The sequence below is a fragment of the Staurois parvus genome, unplaced genomic scaffold (assembly GCF_062004578.1).
Source record: "Staurois parvus isolate SC_StPar_1 unplaced genomic scaffold, SC_StPar_1.0 ptg000522l, whole genome shotgun sequence".
Taxonomy (NCBI): Eukaryota; Metazoa; Chordata; class Amphibia; order Anura; family Ranidae; genus Staurois; species Staurois parvus.
This window is the reverse complement of record NW_028318318.1, coordinates 2435526-2455006: the sequence shown is the minus strand read 5'-3', so window position 1 is coordinate 2455006 and position 19481 is coordinate 2435526. Positions and strand designations below refer to the sequence as shown.

General features: G+C 43.6%; 1 protein-coding gene across 3 annotated transcripts in view; it reads right to left on the bottom strand.

Annotated features, from left to right (window-relative positions):
• INPP1 (inositol polyphosphate-1-phosphatase) overlaps positions 1-17424 on the bottom strand; it is a 166029-nt gene extending 148605 nt beyond the window's left edge. The window contains exons 1-2 of one of the 3 annotated variants that reach the window (XM_089690220.1): positions 17078-17424; positions 15354-15443 (exon numbers count right to left, since the gene is read on the bottom strand). The gene's annotated coding sequence lies outside the window, so the exon portion shown is untranslated. Of the gene's footprint in view, positions 1-4481; positions 4594-15353; positions 15444-17077 lie in introns of all 3 variants that reach the window. The other 2 variants (XM_089690221.1, XM_089690219.1) reach the window with 2 other exon arrangements.
• Positions 17425-19481: the final 2057 nt, after the last annotated feature.

Sequence of the window (19481 nt, the reverse complement as noted above, 5' to 3'; positions counted from 1 at the left end):
ACTATTCCACTATAAAGAGATACTTGTACAAATATGGTCTTCATGGAAGAGTCATCAGAAGAAAACCTCTTCTACGTCCTCACCACAAAAATCATCGTTTGAACTTTGCAAATGAACATATAGACAAGCCTGATGCATTTTGGATACAAGTTCTGTGGACCGATGAGGTTAAAATTGAACTTTTTGGCCGGAATGAGCAAAAGGTACGTTTGGAGAAGAAGGGGCACAGAATTTAATGAAAAGAACCTCTTTCCAACTGTTAAGCATAGGGTTGGATCAATCATGCTTTGGGGTTGTGTTGCAGCCAGTGGCACAGGGAACATCTCACGAGTAGAAGGAAAAATGGATTCAATAAAATTTCAGCAAATTTTGGATGGTAACTTGATGCCATCTGTGAAAAAGCTGAAGTTAAAGAGAGGATGGCTTCTACAAATGGATAATGATCCTAAACACACCTCGAAATCCACGGGGGATTACATCAAGAGGCGTAAACTGAAGGTTTTGCCATGGCCTTCACAATCTCCTGACCTCAACATAATTGAAAATCTATGGATAGACCTTAAAAGAGCAGTGCGTGACAGACACCCAGAAATCTCAACGAACTGGAAGACTTTTGTAAGGAAGAATGGGCAAAGATACCTCAAACAAGAATTGAAAGACTCTTGGCTGGCTACAAAAAGCGTTTACAAGCTGTGATACTTGCCAAAGGGGACAGTACAAGATATTAACTCTGCAGGGTGCCCAAACTTTTGCAGACGCCATTTTTTTGTTTTCTGTTATTTTGAAAGTGTAAATGATGGAAATAAAATCTAACTTTTGTTGACATATTATAAGAATGTCTAATCTGTAATTTGATGCCTTTTGGAGATTTTTCCATCTTTCCTTGGCTTCTTTATGCACATTAATACAAATTTTTAGCTGGGGTGCCCAAACTTTCGATCCCCACTGTAGCTCTTCAGTTCTCAACACCTTAGTTACTTTTTTTCCCTCATAATTGGAGCAGTTTCTTAGACTCTGGTCTAGGTCTTAGGCAAATGGGCACCTCTGGCATTGCATTTTCAAAACAAGCACAGACCTATATGTGCATTCACAAGACAGCAAGGCCAAGGCAAAATGTTCAGTCAAAAGGCACTATTTCCATGTGGCAGCACCTATACCTCTCCATTTAGGGTACATTCTCAATTGCAAATGCACAGTTTGTATTCAGCTGTGAAAACCCCAGTAAGGGTTCCCATGGTTTGCTGTGAGTAGGCAGACCCATTGAAAACAATAGAAGGCTGCCAGCTCTCACATCTAATCACATCCACTTGCATGTAATCGCTGAATCAGTGATCACATGCCAATGATCGAACCCTGGACACAGGCATTCTGCTTCCAGGGCTGATTGCTCGCATGTGATCATTCCTTGACTGATTACATGAGAGTGGGTACGATTAGCTGCGAGAGTTGGCAGCCTCCCATTGCTTTTAATGGGCTGCCTACTCACAGCCGATTACAGACAGGGTGCATTCACAAGTGTGAATGCACCCTTAGGATTACCTTTGGTTTATTTATTTTAGACATTTGTTATTTGGGGAAGAGCGCGCAGCCTTTGGCCATAGGATTCTACATAAAACGTTTTTGCTGCTGCCTGCTCTTCCCCCTGGCTGTAGAATTTTCCCCTTCATTTGATGCTGCCTGCCCTTCCCCTGCATTATGGAAGGGAGGGGCAGCCTATGATCGTAGGTTTCCCCCTCCAGTGCCCTAAAAATATAATAAAGTATATAAGCATGAAGAAAAACAAAAAAACAACCGGCCCGGGCAAAGTAAAGAGATATCAATAACAAAATATATATATATATATATATATATATATATATATATACACACATATATACATACATATGATATTAACAATATAAAATAACATGTGTAAACAAAAAAAAAAAAATGGGACTATGCCACTCTGAGGCTAACCAGGACAGGAAATTTCCACTAGATTACAGGTGAAACTCGAAAAGTTAGAATATCGTGCAAAAGTTCATTTATTTCAGTAATGCAAGATAGTTCAAGCCGTGATTTGCCATAATTGTGATGATTATGGCTTACAGCTCATGAAAACCCCAAATCTCAGAAAATTAGAATATTGTGAAAAGGTGCAATATTCTAGGCTCAAAGTGTCCCACTCTAATCAACTAATTAAACCATAACACCTGCAAAGGGTTCCTGAGCCTTTAAATGGTCTCTCAGTCTGGTTCTGTAGGAATCACAATCATGGGAAAGACTGCTGACCTGACAGTTGTGCAGAAAACCATCAATGACACTCTCTATAAGGAGGGAAAGCCTCAAAAGGTAATTGCAAACAAAGTTGGATGTTCCCAAAGTGCTGTATCAAAGCACATTAATAGAAAGTTATGTGGAAGGGAAAAGTGTGGAAGAAAAAAGGTGCAAAAGCAGCAGGGATGACCGCAGCCTGGAGAGGATTGTCAGGAAAAGGCTATTCAAAAGTGTTGGGGACTTTCACAAGGAGTGGACTGAGGCTGGAGTCAGTGTATCAAGAGCCACCACACACAGACGGATCCTGGATATGGGCTTCAAATGTCGTATTCCTCTTGTAAAGCCGCTCCTGAACAACAACGTCAGAAGCGTCTTACCTGGGCTAAAGAAAAACAGACCTGGTCTGTTGCTCAGTGGTCCAAAGTCCTCTTTTCTGAGAGCAACTTTTGCATCTCAGTGGAAACCAAGGACCCAGAGTATGGAGGAAGAATGGAGAGGCGCACACTGCAAGATGCTTGAAGTCCAGTTTGAGGTTTCCACAGTCTGTGTTAATGGTGTTGGTCCACTGTGCTTCATTAAGTCCAGTGTCAATGCAGCAGTCTACCAGGAGATTTTGGAGCACTTCATGCTTCCTTCCGCAGACAAGCTTTATGGAGATGCTGACTTCATTTTCCACCAGGACTTGGCACCTGCCCACACTGCCAAAAGCACCAAAACCTGGTTCAATGACCGTGGGATTACTGTTCTTGATTGGCCAGCAAACTCACCTGACCTGAATCCCATAGAGAATCTAAGGGGCATTGCCAAGAGAAATATGAGAGACATGGAAACCGAACAATGCAGAAGAGCTGAAGGCCGCTATTGAAGCATCCTGGTCTTCCATAACACCTCAGCAGTGCCACAGGCTGATAGCTTCCATGCCACACCACATTGAGGCAACAATTGCTGCAAAAGGGGCCCAAACCAAGTACTGAGTACATATGCATGCTTATACTTTTCAGAGGTCAGATATTGTTCTATGTATAATCCTTGTTTTATTGATTGCATGTAATATTCTAATTTTCTGAGATTGTGGATTTGGGGTTTTCATGAGCTGTAAGCTATAATCATCACAATTATGACAAATCACGGGTTGAACTATCTTGCTTTGCATGTAATGAGTCTATCTCATATATTAGTTTCACCTTTTAAGTTGTATTACTGAAATAAATGAACTTTTGCACGATATTCTAATTTTTCAAGTTTCACCTTTATATGCAGGTCTTTGCAGTGCAAAGAGCTTGGACAAAGTGGGGCTCAGACCTTTGAACTTTGTGGGACTACTACTTCTGCCAATCAAGACAACTGAAAACCAACAATTAGACTTAACAAATAACTTTGTTTCTAAGAACCTTCCAGGATGGCAAACCTGAGAGATTAGAGGCTCCTTTCTGCTGGAAAATGTATGTGATATAGGGCGCGCTTGTTGGAGCCCAACCTCTGTAGCTGTAAGATAAAGGTGCCAGATGGATGTCAGCGATGGATGGAAGCAGTAACACTGAGGCAGCTCTTCTTAGAGTGGAAGCAAGGCTCTAATGCAGTAACAAGAAAAAAGAGAGGAAGACGCCTCCAAGTGCAGTATTAACAATTTATTAGTAGACAATGGAAAATTTGCACTTACAAGATAAACGGTTAAAAAGACTCATCGTGTGGTAATTGGATCCAGGTGGGACATCCAGCCGTCCAGCAGCAAGCTATGCCTATAGGATCAGGAAATAGAGTCCAGGATGTGCCTGTGCATCAAAAATGAAGCTTGGAGAGCAGAGTCAGATGTAGCAGGTGAAAGGGGCAGTAATGCATTTCGGAGCATGTTCAATAGGCTCCTTCTTCAGACCTCTAATAAACTGTTAATACTGCACTTAGAGGCGCTTTCCCCTCCTTTTCCTTCCTGCTGGAAACCCAATCAATTCACAAATGTTATAAAGTCTCCACCCTTCCCCTTGCCACTCAGTTGGCAATAAAGTAACTTCTGAAACTGGTCCACAAGGGGAATAATTTCACACAAAATAGGTACTCACCACCTACTACTTTCTTTCATTTTTCCTCCCCCTTTACCAGGGTGGGAAGTAGGCTTACCATTCTGGAAAGTTGCTAGAAACAGCATTACTGGCAAGTCTAACAGTTTGTTTCCGCTCACCTTCCAGGACGGCACACCTGAGAGAATAATCAAGTAACCGCAGGCCTACCTTATGCAGGCTATAGATGGTTTGTTTATCAGCCGAAAACCGAAACATCGGCAGTTCTGTTGCCACCAATGATTGCGAAAATCAACCGTTTTTCAGAAATTTTCCAGCATGACTGATAAAAGAAATGAAGAGGAACCGTGAAAATCGGCCAATGACATTGCCCCACAAACGGTGCGAAAAATCGTCCGAATATTCTTTCGGACGAAAAATCGAAAAAAAAAATTAAACGAACAGTCTATGGACTGCATTAGGGTGGGACCACAGCCTGTAGCACCTTCCAGCTGAAGGCTAAGTCTTGTTGTGATAGTACATCTATCCAGCAATGCTTCAAGGTGTCTAGACTGGACCAGGTTGCTGCACTGTGAAATCTGTACCCAGGAGGCCCCTGCTTTCTTTGCCCACGATGCAGCCATGGCCCTGAGTAAATGAGAATTTACTTATTTCTGGTGCAGGAATGCCTGAACGTTCATAAACTAGGGCAATAGTTTGCCTAATCCACCTGGAGGCCAAAGCTTTAGAAGCTTGGAGTCCCTTCCTTGGTCTAGAATATAGGATTAACAGATAGTTGGATCTCCTAAAATCTTTGGCCCTCTGCAAATAAGTGAAGAGACACCGCCGCACATCCAAAGAGTGACATTTCTTTTCTTTTGCATTTCCTGTGTCTTATGAAAAGGGGAAACTACCTTTAGTAGATACACTGGGTATGGCCTGAGGATGACCCTATCTGGCAGATGCACCAAAAGGGGTTCCCTTTATCAACACACTTTGTAGGTCTCCTACTCCTCTGGCCGTGATGATAGCCAACAAAAAAAAACATTTTAAAGGTCAGAATCTTAAAGGGAACCTCCTCTATTAGTTCAAATGGGTGCTTTGATAAGGACACTAACACTCTGGTCAGATCCCAAGGCAGAAACCTCCCTTTTGTGGCCGGGTCAATTCTCTCCCTGGCCACCAAAAACCGCTTAAATAAAAGGTTCTTTTGCCAATTTAGCATCAAGAAAAAATGAAAGTGCAGCAATTTGCACTCGAAGTGTGCTGACCACCACCCTTTTTCTACACCATCCTGGAGAAACTCCAGGATTATTGGAACAGAAGTAGAAGTTACATGTTTCTGTTTACACCATGTACAAAAGATTTTCCATACTTATGAGTAAATTTTACACATCAGTAGATCGGCAGGATCAGGAGTTTCTAAGAAGGTGACACAGACAGCTGTACAGCACCATGAATGAACAAACCAAAAAATTGGAGTCTTGCAATGTGCTGAATCACGCACCATACTGCCCAGGGATGTCCAATTCTTATCACTCGACGCCCGGGACATATAGTCCTGGGCGCCGGGCAGGTAGTTTTTTTTTGCCATTAGCAGGGCTCACCTGTTAGGTAGAAGCAATCGGGCAGCAGCCTCAATGACATGGAATCTGTCGAACGGGGACCTGGAAGTGATGTCACATCACTTCCGGATCAGGAGAAGGGGAGGGGAGCGGATGTGTCCGCTCTCCTCCTCCCTCCCCTATACCACATCCCGCTGCACTGTGGGCTGTGTGGAAGCAATCGGGCAGCAGCACAGCCCAGTGTCAGCCTCTCCCCAGCTATATGTCCCGGGCTTCCGCTTGCCCATCTGCGGGCCCGACACTGGTTCAGCGGGTGCCGAGGGATGTGGTATAGAGGGAGGATGAGAGCGGACACATCCGCTCCCTTCCCCTTATCCGGAAGTGATGTGATGTCACTTTCGGGTTCCTGTTCGACAGATTCCATGTCATTGAGGCAGTGAAAGAATGTAATGCAGTGCTATGTGCAGGGGAGACATGCAGGGTCTTTTAGACCCTGCATGTCTCAAAAAAAGAGAACCTGTCACCAAAAATCATCACACAGGGGACTTTTTGTCTCGTATGATTAAAAAAAAAAAAAGTTTATTTATTTTTTAAATGGAAGTTACACCCAAGCATATAGCACCCCCAAATTTTTCAAGACTCCCCACCCCCACATATGTACGCACAGCGTACACAGCGGTTTATATACTGGGGGACAATATACTGAGGGGCAGAAAGACTGGGGGGGGGGATGGTGTTATATACTGGGGGACAGACTGGTCTGGGGAAAGGATTATATTGAGGGACAGGCTGACCTGAAGGGGCATTATACTGAGGGACAGACTGACCTCGTTTTTTTTTTTTTTAGCCTTGCCCCTTAAGCCCCTCCCACCATCAATGCCATTTGGCCACACCTACTGTTTGCCACGGCCACACCCCACTTTTTAACAAGCAATGGAGCCCAGTTTATGATCTTGGGCCGACTGATATCATAAATTGCCCCTGCTACTCTCAGTATACTACTGAATGTACACTGAGCTGTGTATGAGCAGCTCAGACTGCATTCCCTGCAGACTCCAGCTGTATCATAGTGAATTTGTCGCACGTGCACGGGATCATTTGATTTCCCAAGAAAAATCCAGCAATCCCAAGCAGCCTGGGGAAAAGATGACTGTGGCCAGTGAAGGATGGAGCAGCACCTCGCTGGGAGGTGGAGGCGAGTATTTTAGTGGTTTCATTCCCACAACAGGCAGAAAAAAAAATACCCTTGCCCCCACAATGCAAGGGTTAAATGCTCATTAAGTCTAGGGGTAGAGAAATAAGGTGTAGTAAATTATCATATTCCAAGCTCCCTCTTCACTGTGAAACTGATCCCATCAAGCCTCTCTAAGATGCTCCAGCGTGCGCTGGCACACTGATCTCTGAAAGTGTAATGCAGTTTTTTTCCCTCTGTCCCCTTCATACCGGTTGTGTAGCGTTGTCTTTGATTCACATACTCACCTGCCCAGTGAATAGAGTGTTATTGTCCTGTGATCACACCATTGACACACGCTGGGTCCTGCATCACTATCTTCCTCTGTGATGTCATCAGTAGTCTAGCTCTTTCAGGTTCAAGCAGGCCCTTGATGACATTTGCAGCTCCACTCTCCAGCTGCTCTGTACCTGGTCCTTTCAGCCTCCCGGGATGTGTGATGGGGATAGTCCAGGAGGCTGTGGGTGCAGAACAAGTCATTCTCACCTAGGCAAGAATGGCAGCAATGGGCAGGGCCTCCTAAATGAAATATAAACCCAATGTTTTAAACTTGGGGATGGATGCCAGGAGGAAAAGACCAGTGACAGAGGAAATAACTGCTTTAACTGCCCTAGCGGTTTTCCCGAGTCTGGCTTGGGGTTAAATCTAGCTGTCAAAAGCGGTGACCCCGAACCAGACTCGGGGTCAGCATAAAATACATACCTGGTCCTGCGATTCATGTCCCTGGTCCTGCAGCCGCCTCAAGCCATCCACTCTGACCGTCCCGTCTCCTTCCCGGCTGTCACATGCTGATCTGTGTGATTAGCGTGAGACAGCCGCGCTGTGCCAGCGGGGGGAGGGGCTTGCGGGAGGCGGGAATTTAAAAATTAGACCTGTGTAAAAATAAAGTATTACTCTTGTGAAGACATTGTATCATTACCACATTGTATCATTACCTCAGATGTATCCATAGTGCAGTTTTTCAGTTTCTGTGACTAAAAACAGTTTTGCACTCATTGCTTCCAAAAAGCGTCTCGCTAGCGCCAAAGCTGTTTTTTATGAGCTGGCAAACAAAAACAGCGAGGAGGTACTTCAATTGAGCGATAATGACTCATGGGGAAATTTTTCTTAAGACACCGACAGTAAAGACAGCATAGAATCTGAAATTGACGTCAGTGATCTGCGAACATGGTGCACTACTGATTGTGGTACGCCAGCACCGCCAAGATTCCTGGTGGGGAAACCGCTGCAGAAGTGGTATTGGACCACCAACAAAATGCTTGCCACACCATTCTTTAGCACACAGTCATGTCGGAGTATTGTTTTTCACTCATCATGAAATTTTTGCATTCCACAAACAATGAGGATTTTGACGAATCGACTCATTCGGCCCCCAAACTAAAGAAAATTTGGGAAGTCTCCCAAATAATTCTCAGGAATTTCCAGCAGAGCTATGGGGCAGAGAGAGACATCCGTACAGACGAAAGTCTAATGGCCTACAAGGGAAGGCTCAGCTGGGTACAGTACATCGCATCCAAGAGAGCAAGATTTGGTGTCAAATCCTACCTGCTGTGTGAATCCTGAGCATGCAGCAGTGGGTCTTTTCTGTTACATGCGCATGTTAGTGTGATATGTCGGTTTTTCTATGTCTGTTCTGTGATTGTGCCAAATTGTGTTGTATGTGTACTGTATATTGTTGTGCAATTGTCCAGTGTATGTTTTGTCCAAAAGTCTGTTTTATGTAAGAGGTTAGAGGCAATTTTGAGGCTAGTGTCTGCAATGGGCTTTCTCTTGCGGTGGCCATTTTGTTGACTACCACATGTGCTTTCTCTGGTGGCCATTTTGTTGACTACCACATGTGCAGTAATCTCTGTGCAATGTATATGCAGTTTTCTATATGCATTTGACCCACATTGTGTTTTTAATCCAAATTTTTATAGTTAAGTTGTTTGCTTTTAGCTTTAAATTTGCGTATTGCCAGCCAATTTAAAGTGTGTTAAGCGAGTTTTTCCCTCACGTGTTCCACATTTAGTGAGCGCGGTGAAGTTTGGGTTTTTGCACATAGATTTCTTGTATAGTGATTGTGTTTTTCTTTGTTAAAAGTGGTTCCTTATTGTAAAGCGGGTTTGTTTTTTTTAGGCGGTTGCAGCGAAGATCACGTGTGTAGCGCGGATCGTTTAGCGGCACTGGTAGGAGCGATTTTTGCGTCAGCAACAGGGGTTATTTTTGGCGCAGTTTTTCGGTTTACCTCTGTGTAATTGTTTTTACTGCGAAACATCCCGTGTTTTTCATAAGGCTCCACTTTGTCCTTTTTAACGGTTTTTCAGGTTGAAAAGGGGTCTGTGTGTATTAGGAAAGTTTTTTCTTTACACAATTTTCCTAAAGGTCAGTTAACAGGTTTCCGGGCAACCGGTGACCCCTAAGTAACATCCAAGAACCCCTCCTTTTGTGTTGACTTGTGTTAGCTACTGTGTGCAGGGAGAGAAAAGCCACTTTCATCATTCCACAGGTCAATCCAATTAGGGAAGCAGGGCATACATAAACTGGTGTCTGTCCGGAAGAACCAGGTGATGTATACCTGGCCTCCAGAGGGAATAAAACAGGGAGGATCCAGTGTCAGAGGTGGAGGAAGCTCTTTGAGGGCTGACTCTACTAAGGCAGGCAGGGTCAGGGTCTGCTGGGGTTCCCGAACAACCAACAGTGGCTGAGATAGGTATAACTGCACCTGTCTCTTCTGCTAGTGACGTCACTCTTGACGTACCTTCCATGTCTTCTGTATCTATGCCTCAGCCTCTACCTCTCCCTTCTCCCTGCTTCAGCCCAGCTCCTTCTGTTTACCACCATGGTAAGTAACTCCTACGAATCCTCATAGGAAGTTGGCAAATCGGTGTCGGCCCAGGTCCATCTTTTTCTAGAGGAATTAAAATATCCCCTCCCTTGCCTCACCGACACCAGTGTAGCAAGAACGGCCTTGCGAAAACAGGACATCCAAGGCAAGGTACCCCTCTCAGGGGAAAGCCCTCCTAACCACTACTAACCTCACTATCAAACAATGCACTATTCTTAACTCAGCTTCTCTTCTTCCTGTGTTGGACGACTGCATTTCTCTGATGAAACTGGAGTCAGTGGCGATCAGCCCGGTGAAGGAAACGCCACTACCGGAAGCGAAAAATCTTTTTGTCGATGGGTCCAGGTACTACACCCAAGGTGGTAAGCCACACACTGGTTGCTCTTTGAACGCACATATGTCAGCTCAGGAAGCGGAGCTGTGGGCACTGGCCAGGGCATGTGAGTTGCATGATGTGTGCAAACGCTAGTACCACAGCGAAGAAAATCCTGTCTGAGGTTGTGTGCCGCTGGGGTCTACCTGAAACCATCGAGTTCGATAGGGGGTCACACTTCACTGGACAGATCTTTGCAGAGGTATGTAAAGCCCTTCACATCAACCAAGGGCTACACACCCCGTATCACCCCAAGAGTAGCGGTAAGGTTGAACGTCTCAACGGAATCCTTAAAAACAGGATCTCCAAAATCATGGCCGATACCAAAAAACCTTGGCCTGAGTGTCTCCCCATTGCCCTCTATTCCATCCGGAATGCCCCTCGGCAACCACATGGGCTGTCACCCTACGAGGTGTTGTTTGGGGGAACTCCCAAAACAGGGTTGTACTTTCCTCAACAGTTGTCGTCTTTGCATTCACAGCTTACAGGTTACGTGCAATCTCTGCAACGGGAGCTGCAGAAGATACACCATCGGGTTCGCAAATCGCTCCCCGATCCAAATGCAATAACAGGTGTTCTTTCTATTGAGCCAGGTGATTGGGTCATCCTAAAGAAACATCAAAGAACCGGACTCGAGCCACGATTTACCGGACCATACCAAGTCCAGCTGACGACACCTACCTCACTCAAGCTCGAGGGACGAGACAACTGGGTGCACGCAAGCCACTGCAAGAAGCTTTTCAGCTACACCAAAGAATGAGGGGTGTCATTTTCCTTTTTGTTTGTATGTTTTACATGTGTGTGAACGGAGGAAAAGACGGCAGATACCCCAACCTTTTATTTAAAATGCATCTGCGACTAGCCAGAACCGCCAACAAAACCAAAAGTTGGGTATGCTCTAAGCCCCCACCCAGTCATCACATGTCCGCAATGGCCACTGTTCATGCCCTATATGACATCCGTGTCAGCATGAAAAAGCAAGGGACCCCTGGTCAGCCCCCACGTAGACATTTGTCTGTAGAACTTAATGACACATTTTTAGCAGGTAACATCAGTTTCAGTACCAACATTAGCTCTAGCTCCTGTAGGGCACTCGTCAGTCCATTATGGGTAACTGGGCAGTTAGGCAGCCCTCAGGTGTGCTTTAACCTCAGCTTTGGCACAGGTAACAAGTTTGTTGGGACTACCACCTGCGAGGGAGGTATAACTGTCAATCTGACTAACCAGACTTCCCTTCTGAGTAACCACACTGACCGACCAAACCACGTTTGTTGGAAGGACGGATGTGATGTGCAGACTGAGGGAGCAATCCCCCAGTCTGTGCAACTGTTGCTCAGTGCCAGAGGCCGAACAAAGAACTCCTCCTGCTCTGCTCTGACAAGTCCGTACTATTTTCTGTGTGGTTCGGCAGCCTATAGAACATTTCCCCAGAACGCGAAAAGTTTGTGTGCCCTCATAAAGCTAGTCCCCGCATCCTATGTAGTGATGGATCATGAAGAGTTGATGGTCCACAAGAAGGTAAGGATGGCAGGGAGAGTTCGCAGGGAGCTGTTCTCTGAGGGCGACCAGGCATGGGCTTGGTTCCCCTCATGGACAGGTTGGGGAATAGAACTTATGAAGCGCCTGAACAATGTTTCTGTCATCGTGGATAGTATGTTTAACGAGACCGTAGAGGCTGTCAGAGAAATTGCCCAAGAACAACGGCAGATGGGAATTTTAGTGCTTCAGGAGAAGATGGCCCTTGATTACCTTTTAGCCGCCAAAGGGGGGTTCTGTGAGTTCTTCGGAGAGGATTGTTGTACTTGGATAGAAGATACCGATGACAAGGTCCAGGCCCATATGGACAAAGTTAGTGAACTACAGGGAAAAGCTAGAGCTATAGCTAGTGAGGGTTGGAATCCGTTCAAGGGTTTGGGAGATTTCCTGTTCTCCATCGGATCTTGGTTGAAGGAAGTGGGAGTGTATGTCCTGATGCTTCGCTTTTTCCTTTGCCTCTTGTATGCCGCAGTGAGATGTTCCTGTCGCCTCATCAGCCGTGTAAGCCAAGCTCGGGCAGACGACCACATCTCCATGCCGGCTCCTGGGATCCCACTCCAACCACTGATCGGAGGAAGACCTCACCAACCAGCCACCTTCTCTGCAGGTTACGTCCTGGCTTCCCTCTGATTCATCTCCCTGAAGACCATGTTCCCCAAGACCTCCAAGCAAGCTTCAAGCTTCATCGTTGTTTGTGTATAAAGCTGCAACATTTGTTTGTTCCACTTTTTAGAAAACCGTCTGGGTCAAGACCAGCCTTGTGTGGCCCCGTTTGCAGGGGCAATTTGAGAATCAGCTGCTGGATCTCCCCGGACCACCGTGAGATCACAAGCCTTGTTTATACCACAAGTCCGGTTCCATTTGCTGGACCAGTTTGAAAAAGTTCCGTTCGTGGTTTCTGCAAGAGCCTTCCTGTAGTGAAGGCTCCAACGCTCTTGTGGATCATTGCTTCAATCAAGCCTGTTTGCGTCGAGTCTTGTTGTTTCAGGTACCCCGTGGAGCTTTATTCTCAGGGACAACTACAGGAACTCTGGTCTAAGACCAACTCTTTGAGGTTTTGAGACGACACCCATCAAGCTGAAGAAGATCAAGAAGGGACATGAGGAGAATATGATAAAACAGGAGGGAATGTCATGGAAATTACAGGTTGAACTTTAAATGTGTCATATATTAGTGTTATTCATATGTCTCTCGTGTGGCTTAATTAAAGCTCTGAAGGCTGCAATTAGGCCATGCGCATTTACAATGTATATATTACAGTACTCAGCTCGGTAATGGATGAGATGGCAGATCTGCGCTTATAGACCAGCGTGCATACCACCACAGCATTCGATGCGAATTCCGCCGGCGGTAGGCCGCGGGCCTGTATCCACATATCAGCAGCATAGTACCATATGGACTTTGTATAGCCAGGCACCGGGCAGTGCGAACTCCGCGTGTAGGCTCATGTATATCTTACAAACCACTACCTACCTGAACTGTATCTGGATGGATGTGTTTTAATAAAGATCGTATCGGGCCCATTCAGATACAGACTGACACTGTTTAATCTAAGGGATGCTTGTACAGAGAATGTACATACTACTAGGAGCTGATAGGATGGGAAGTTTGCTCTCCACCGAGAGCTCATGGGGAAGGAGAGGACTGGTTTCCAGTATAGATAAGAGGAAATGCTACACTCCAAACAGGATGTACATTCTGTGTATAGACACTCCCTATACATTATTCTGTGGGAGGGGATTGACCTGGGGGGGCGTGTGTGCTTGTAATGTAATAAAACAGGAGGCTGGGGTTGAAGCCAGTCTCATAGTAAATTCCAACTGCAACCTGAGAGTGTCGTGTGATCATTCCTAGGTAACGGGAGCTCCTTTTCCCCACATCTCAAGAGAGCTAAACCAGTTGGAGGCGCAGGAATCATGGAGTTTAGCTGCAGTCGCGGTAAGTGGAAGGCGTAATACAGCTGCAGCGAGATTCGCACGACTTTATGGGGGATTTCTGCGCATCCAACGGCGGGTACTCACGGTAAGGAAAAATTCGTTAAAAGCGAATTTCCAAGACAATCCTCTACTGGCTACATCTGGAACACAATTATTTACACCGGCAAAGGAACAAAATTTGATCCCAAGTACAGCAACTATGGAATGGCAACGTCTTCCGTTATGTCACTAATTGAGCCTCTGCTAAACCAAGGCTACTGTAACAACAGACAATTTCTACACCTCCCCAGAACTTTACGAGGTTCTTCTGCAGCACAAAACGGATGCCTATGGACCCATTGTGGCTAACCAGCGCAACCTGCCATCAATGTTTGGAAAAAGCAAACTGAAGTCTGGAGAAATAGTTGCCTGGCAGAAAGGCAAAATGATGGCACTGAGATGGTGGGACAAGAAGGATTTGTGCCTAATGAGTACCATTCACAATGCCTCCACAGTGATGTTACAATCAAAAGGTGGGAAAAACATTCAGAAGCTGCAGGTGGTTATTGATTACAATAACACCATGGGAGGTGTCGACAGAGCTGACCAAGCTATGACTTTCTATCCATCCATGTGAAAGCAGCAGAGGAAATATTACAAAAAGATTGTACAGCATTTTCTAGAACAGTGCTTGTAGAATACCTACATTCTGTTCCGCAAAAACAGTGACAAGCCTGTGCTTCTTGCAGACTTTATTTGGAAAGTTGCGGTATCCATCTTCCTGAAACACCAAACGCCATCAGTGTCTGTGGGCAGATCCGGACGACGTGCTGTGGAAGTTTACTTTATGGACCACATCCCACCAACCCAAAAAAAAGGCAGCACCTACATGTGCGAGATGAGAGTGGAAAAAAAAAATCCGCAAAGAAACGAGGTTCCACTATCCTGATTGTGATGTCGGACTTTGTGCAGTCCAGTGTTTCAAGATATACCACACCCGGGATGTTTTCTAGAACAATATGCAGTGTCTATATAATATTGCACCCTTGTTTACACAGAGTTCCGTGTTTGATTTGATTACATTATTTAATTTATTATTTTTATAATTATTTATATAATTTAATGTATTAAAAAATTTATCGCACCCAGGATGTCTACTAGACTCTTGTTTAAACAGATTTCAGTGAGTTATTCCTAAGAATTACAGACCTACAATAAAAAAACCAACATATTTCCATTGAAAACAATGTACAGCTTTGAGCACAGAAATACTGACATAATCATAAAGCTAGGGAGGTTAAAGTGTTACTAAACCCAGGATCCTGCATTCATTAGATCTGGTCTCCAACAGTACACACAACATGGAAATGCAATTATTTTAGTAAATATAAACTAAATACTTTTTCTCATCAGCAGTTAGAGCAGTTTTGTGACTTATGTCAGTTTCCAGCAGAGCACTGGTTAAAGCTTGTAGGAGGACAGGGGTGTCAACCACCATTTCATAGCAGGCCGTTTCAGCATTATGGTTGCCCTTAACCTCCCTGGAGGTATTCCCGAGTGTAGCTTGAGGTAAAGTTTCAGCACTACAAGCGGTAACCCCGCGCTACACTTGGGAATACCTTGCAGTGCTGCTCCGGGATCCCTTCTGCACTTACCTTGTCCTTCGCTCCTGCGATCTCCCTCCCGCAGTGTCCCCGGCAATGTCCTCCGGCCGATGTCGGTATCTGTCTTCTGGGTTCCGTACCCTGTGACGTCAGGACGTATGGGGACGGAAAGGCGGAAAATTTAAAAATGTGAAAAAGTGACATTCGCTAAATACACTAAAATCACATAGTAAAACATTACTGTATCAAACCATTTCACATACATTTTGTCCCTAGTGCCTTGTCATGTGCCCTGCCTGCATTTTTACCGTTCTTTCTGCCTGGAAACTGAGAAATGTCCAAAAAGCGTCCCTTTAGGTCAAAAGCAGTTTTAGACCAGCTAGAAAACAGCGATAGTAAATTAGAACCACTTGCAGAATTGAGTGATAATGATTCGTGGGGAAATTCGTCATCAGACACTGAAAACGATTTTGCGACTTTGCTCAGTGATGTGCGAACTTGGCACTATATTTTAAATTTCAGTGTTTTTCGTTTGATTATATTATTGAATTAAATTTATTATATTATTTTTTATGATGATTATTTAAATTATAATTTATGATTTGTGTTTCAAATTTTACCATACCCGGGATGTTTCCTAGACTCTTGTTCGGACAGATTTCAGTGAGTTATTCCTAAAAATTACAGGCCTACAATAAAAAAAAATACATATTTTTATGCAAAAAAATGTACCGCTTTGAGCACAGATATACTGACATAATCAGACCGCTAGGGAGGCTAAAGGGCCGGTTGTATCTGTAGGATTAGATGTCCAGAGCACCCCACCCCCATTACATTGGATCTCAAGAATCCCACACCCTCCCTAACATCACCGTGCACCCCCTTTGGGGGCAGAGCTGGAAAGCAGAAAGTGCAGAGTCTGGAGGAGGACCAGAGGAGGAGTGGAGCCAATTACCAGAGTCTGCTGAATGCTGAGACCAGGGGAGGAAGAAATGAGGGGGTGCTGCAGCTGCACTGAGAGGTGCAGGATTTGGCAGAGGAGTTTCATTCTCCTCTCTGCTGCCGACTGCTGAGATGAGGTGGGGGTGGAGACAAGGGGCTACCTGCAGGAGAGGTGCAAGGGCCATATGAAATGGCCTGGAGGGCCGGATTCGGCCCATGGGCCTTGTGCTTGGCACCTGTGCTCTACCCCAAGCTACACTCAGGAATACCTCATGTAGAACCCCTGACCTCTGTCTGAACAGCATTGAGTGCGGATCATATGCACTATTCCAAGAAAAAAAAAAAAACCTCTCTAGCATTACACACCAAACTAAGGATGTGCAGAGTGTCTCCACACCATATGTCTTATCAAGAGATAAGAGGGGGACAATGGAAGGAGAGCATTAGAGAATTCAGGATCAAAGCCTTTTTACACAAGGCAGAGGATTAGCCCCTCAGGTTCCACAGTGAGTATAACAAGCATGCTTTACTGCGTATACAGTCTGATTTTACTGTCATGGGTTTAGGAACACGTTAAGTATTCTAGATGCAGTTGAATGTGCTGGTTATACAGACAGCTATTGGTTTTGTGCAAAAACACAATTTTGCTTAACAAAACACAGAGATTTAAAGAATATGTCGTTTTTACATGATTCCACAAAAGCCATGGATTTCAATCTGAAACCTAGGACAGACAATCAGCTCATATGTCTACAGACATTATAGCACTCCAGATACGTTTATCATGGTCCACACGTAACCTTCATCCACCCCAAAATGAGGATCGCCAGTACCTTGCAGATTCAGCTCCGTGTGTCCTCCTTCCGAGAGCTTCCTTCCGAGAGCTTCCTGTGCTCTATGACAGATTTCCTCCTAATGAAATTCCAGCCTGAGAAGCAGGAGATCCTCCCCCCTCCAAGTCCAATCACTAGTTGCTGAAGTGCACACACAGCACAGTATACATGGATGGCACAGAAAATACTACAGGATCTTCATCCCAGGGCAGGGAGGAGGTGAAAATGGCTGTGCTTGGTAGAATCCAACAGATTTCAGGAGAATGGTATGATTCCTATTCCTCATCAATCCCCGCAGGAAAAGCAGTATGACTGCGATCTCAGCTACTTCCTCTTGTTGTGACACTTGAGATGGCAACAATCACGCCTCTTGTTAGCTGACATTGGTAGGGATGATTGTGTGGGCGGGGCTGCCATTTGGCTCTTATAGAACAGAGGTGCAAGCCTGTGGTTTCCATTTTCACATCTTAGGAGAGGGTGTTGGCTGAAATTAAATAATTAATATTTCCACTTATGAAACGTCACTTTGGCTAAGTATATAGGTGGGAAACACGAAAGTTCAAAAATCACGTTAGCTACAGCACAGATCTAAAGACAATCCCTGACACCAAATGTGAGCTCTGACATGTCAAAGTTGCCTTTATATATCTTTTAAAATCCGCACTTTTGGTTTCGGAACTAGAATTCCAGTTTTACCATAACTAGCCTTAAAAATGTCCCCTACCACCTCCTAACACTTATGGCTAATGCACACAGTGTGTTAAAAATGTCACTTCACACATGAGTGGTTTGTATGAGCTACAGGTGTGAGCTACAAAACACTCAGGGGGAAAAAAATCAATATTACTCTATGGAGATGGTTCACAACTCCACTCTAAGTCGCCGAAAGCTCAAAAAGTTTTGGAGCTACTTTTGTAGCTCAAATTGGGCAGATTTGCAGATTTTTGGTACGTTTTTATTCCCATAGAAAAGAATAGAAATGTGCAATTGGCGCGTTTTTGTGCGTTTCTTGCAATTTTCTGCTCAAATGAAAAAATGTAAAAAGTAAAATAAATAATATATGAATAAATAAATGTAAAATAAATCAAATAAATACACATATAACTAAAAAAATCATGATGAATAAATCATAAATAAATAATAATTAACCCCTAACCTAAAAAAAATAAATGTATTATCATTATTATTATTATTATTAATAATAAAAATAAACACCAGATCAAAAAATACAAATATAATAATAATACAAATAAATTATTATTGTATTACTTTTTTGGTTTTAGGGGGTTAAGGTCATTGGTTAATTATTATTAATTTATTATTACAAGTATTTATTTATGATTATTTTAATGTATTTGTGTATTTATTTTACAGTTATTTGTTCAATTATTATTATTATCACCCTAACCCTGACCAATAAATAAATAAATAAATAGAAAGGGGGAAAAAAATAAAATAAATAAAATACTATAAATAAATAATAATAAATAATAAATAAAATACTAACCCCAACCCAAACCCTAACCCCTAATCCTAACCCTAACTTAACCTTAACTCTAACTCCTTACCCTAACAAAAAACAAAATAATAATAAATGAATAATAACAATAATAATAAAAGATAAAAATAAAAAAAAAACTAAAAGCTGATGGAAAAGCTAAAAATAAACCAGAAAAACCTAGCAACAAATGATGCAATACATGATCGTTTTCTCTATTGGCTAATAAAAAAATGCAAAAGCTAAAAAATGCGCAATATCGCGGTAAAATATGCACAAAAAATTGTGCTAAAAACACTGAAAAACGCTACACTCAGATGTGAATGGAGCCTTAGAGGCATTTTGCGGTTTTTTTATTCTGCCTCTAAAAACCCCTCGATGTTAGGCCTCTTTCACACGAGCATTCCATATGTCCCTTTTTCATCTGTCCGTTTACGGATGAAAAACGGACACCCATGTATTTCTATGGACTAGTGAATGTAAATGGATGATCATCTGTTTACATATGTTAATGTCCGTATCCGTTAACCACTTGCCCTCCAGAGGATTTACCCCCCTTAAACCAGGCCTCTTTTTGCTACTCGTCGCTGCGCTAATTCAACTGATAATTGCGCGATCATGCAACGCTGTACCCAAACTAAATTTACGTCCTTTTTTTCACACAAATAGAGATTTCTTTCTGTGGTATTTGATCACCTGTGCGGTTTTTGTTTTTTGCGCTATAAACAAAAAAAGAACGAAAATTTTGAAGAAAATCAATATTTTTTTACTTTTGGCTATAAAAAATATATAGTAAACTCAAAGTTAGTTATAAATTTAGGCCAAAATGTATTCTGCTACATGTTTTTGGTAAAAAAAAAAAATACAAATAAGTGTATATTGATTGCTTTGTGTGAAAGTTATAGT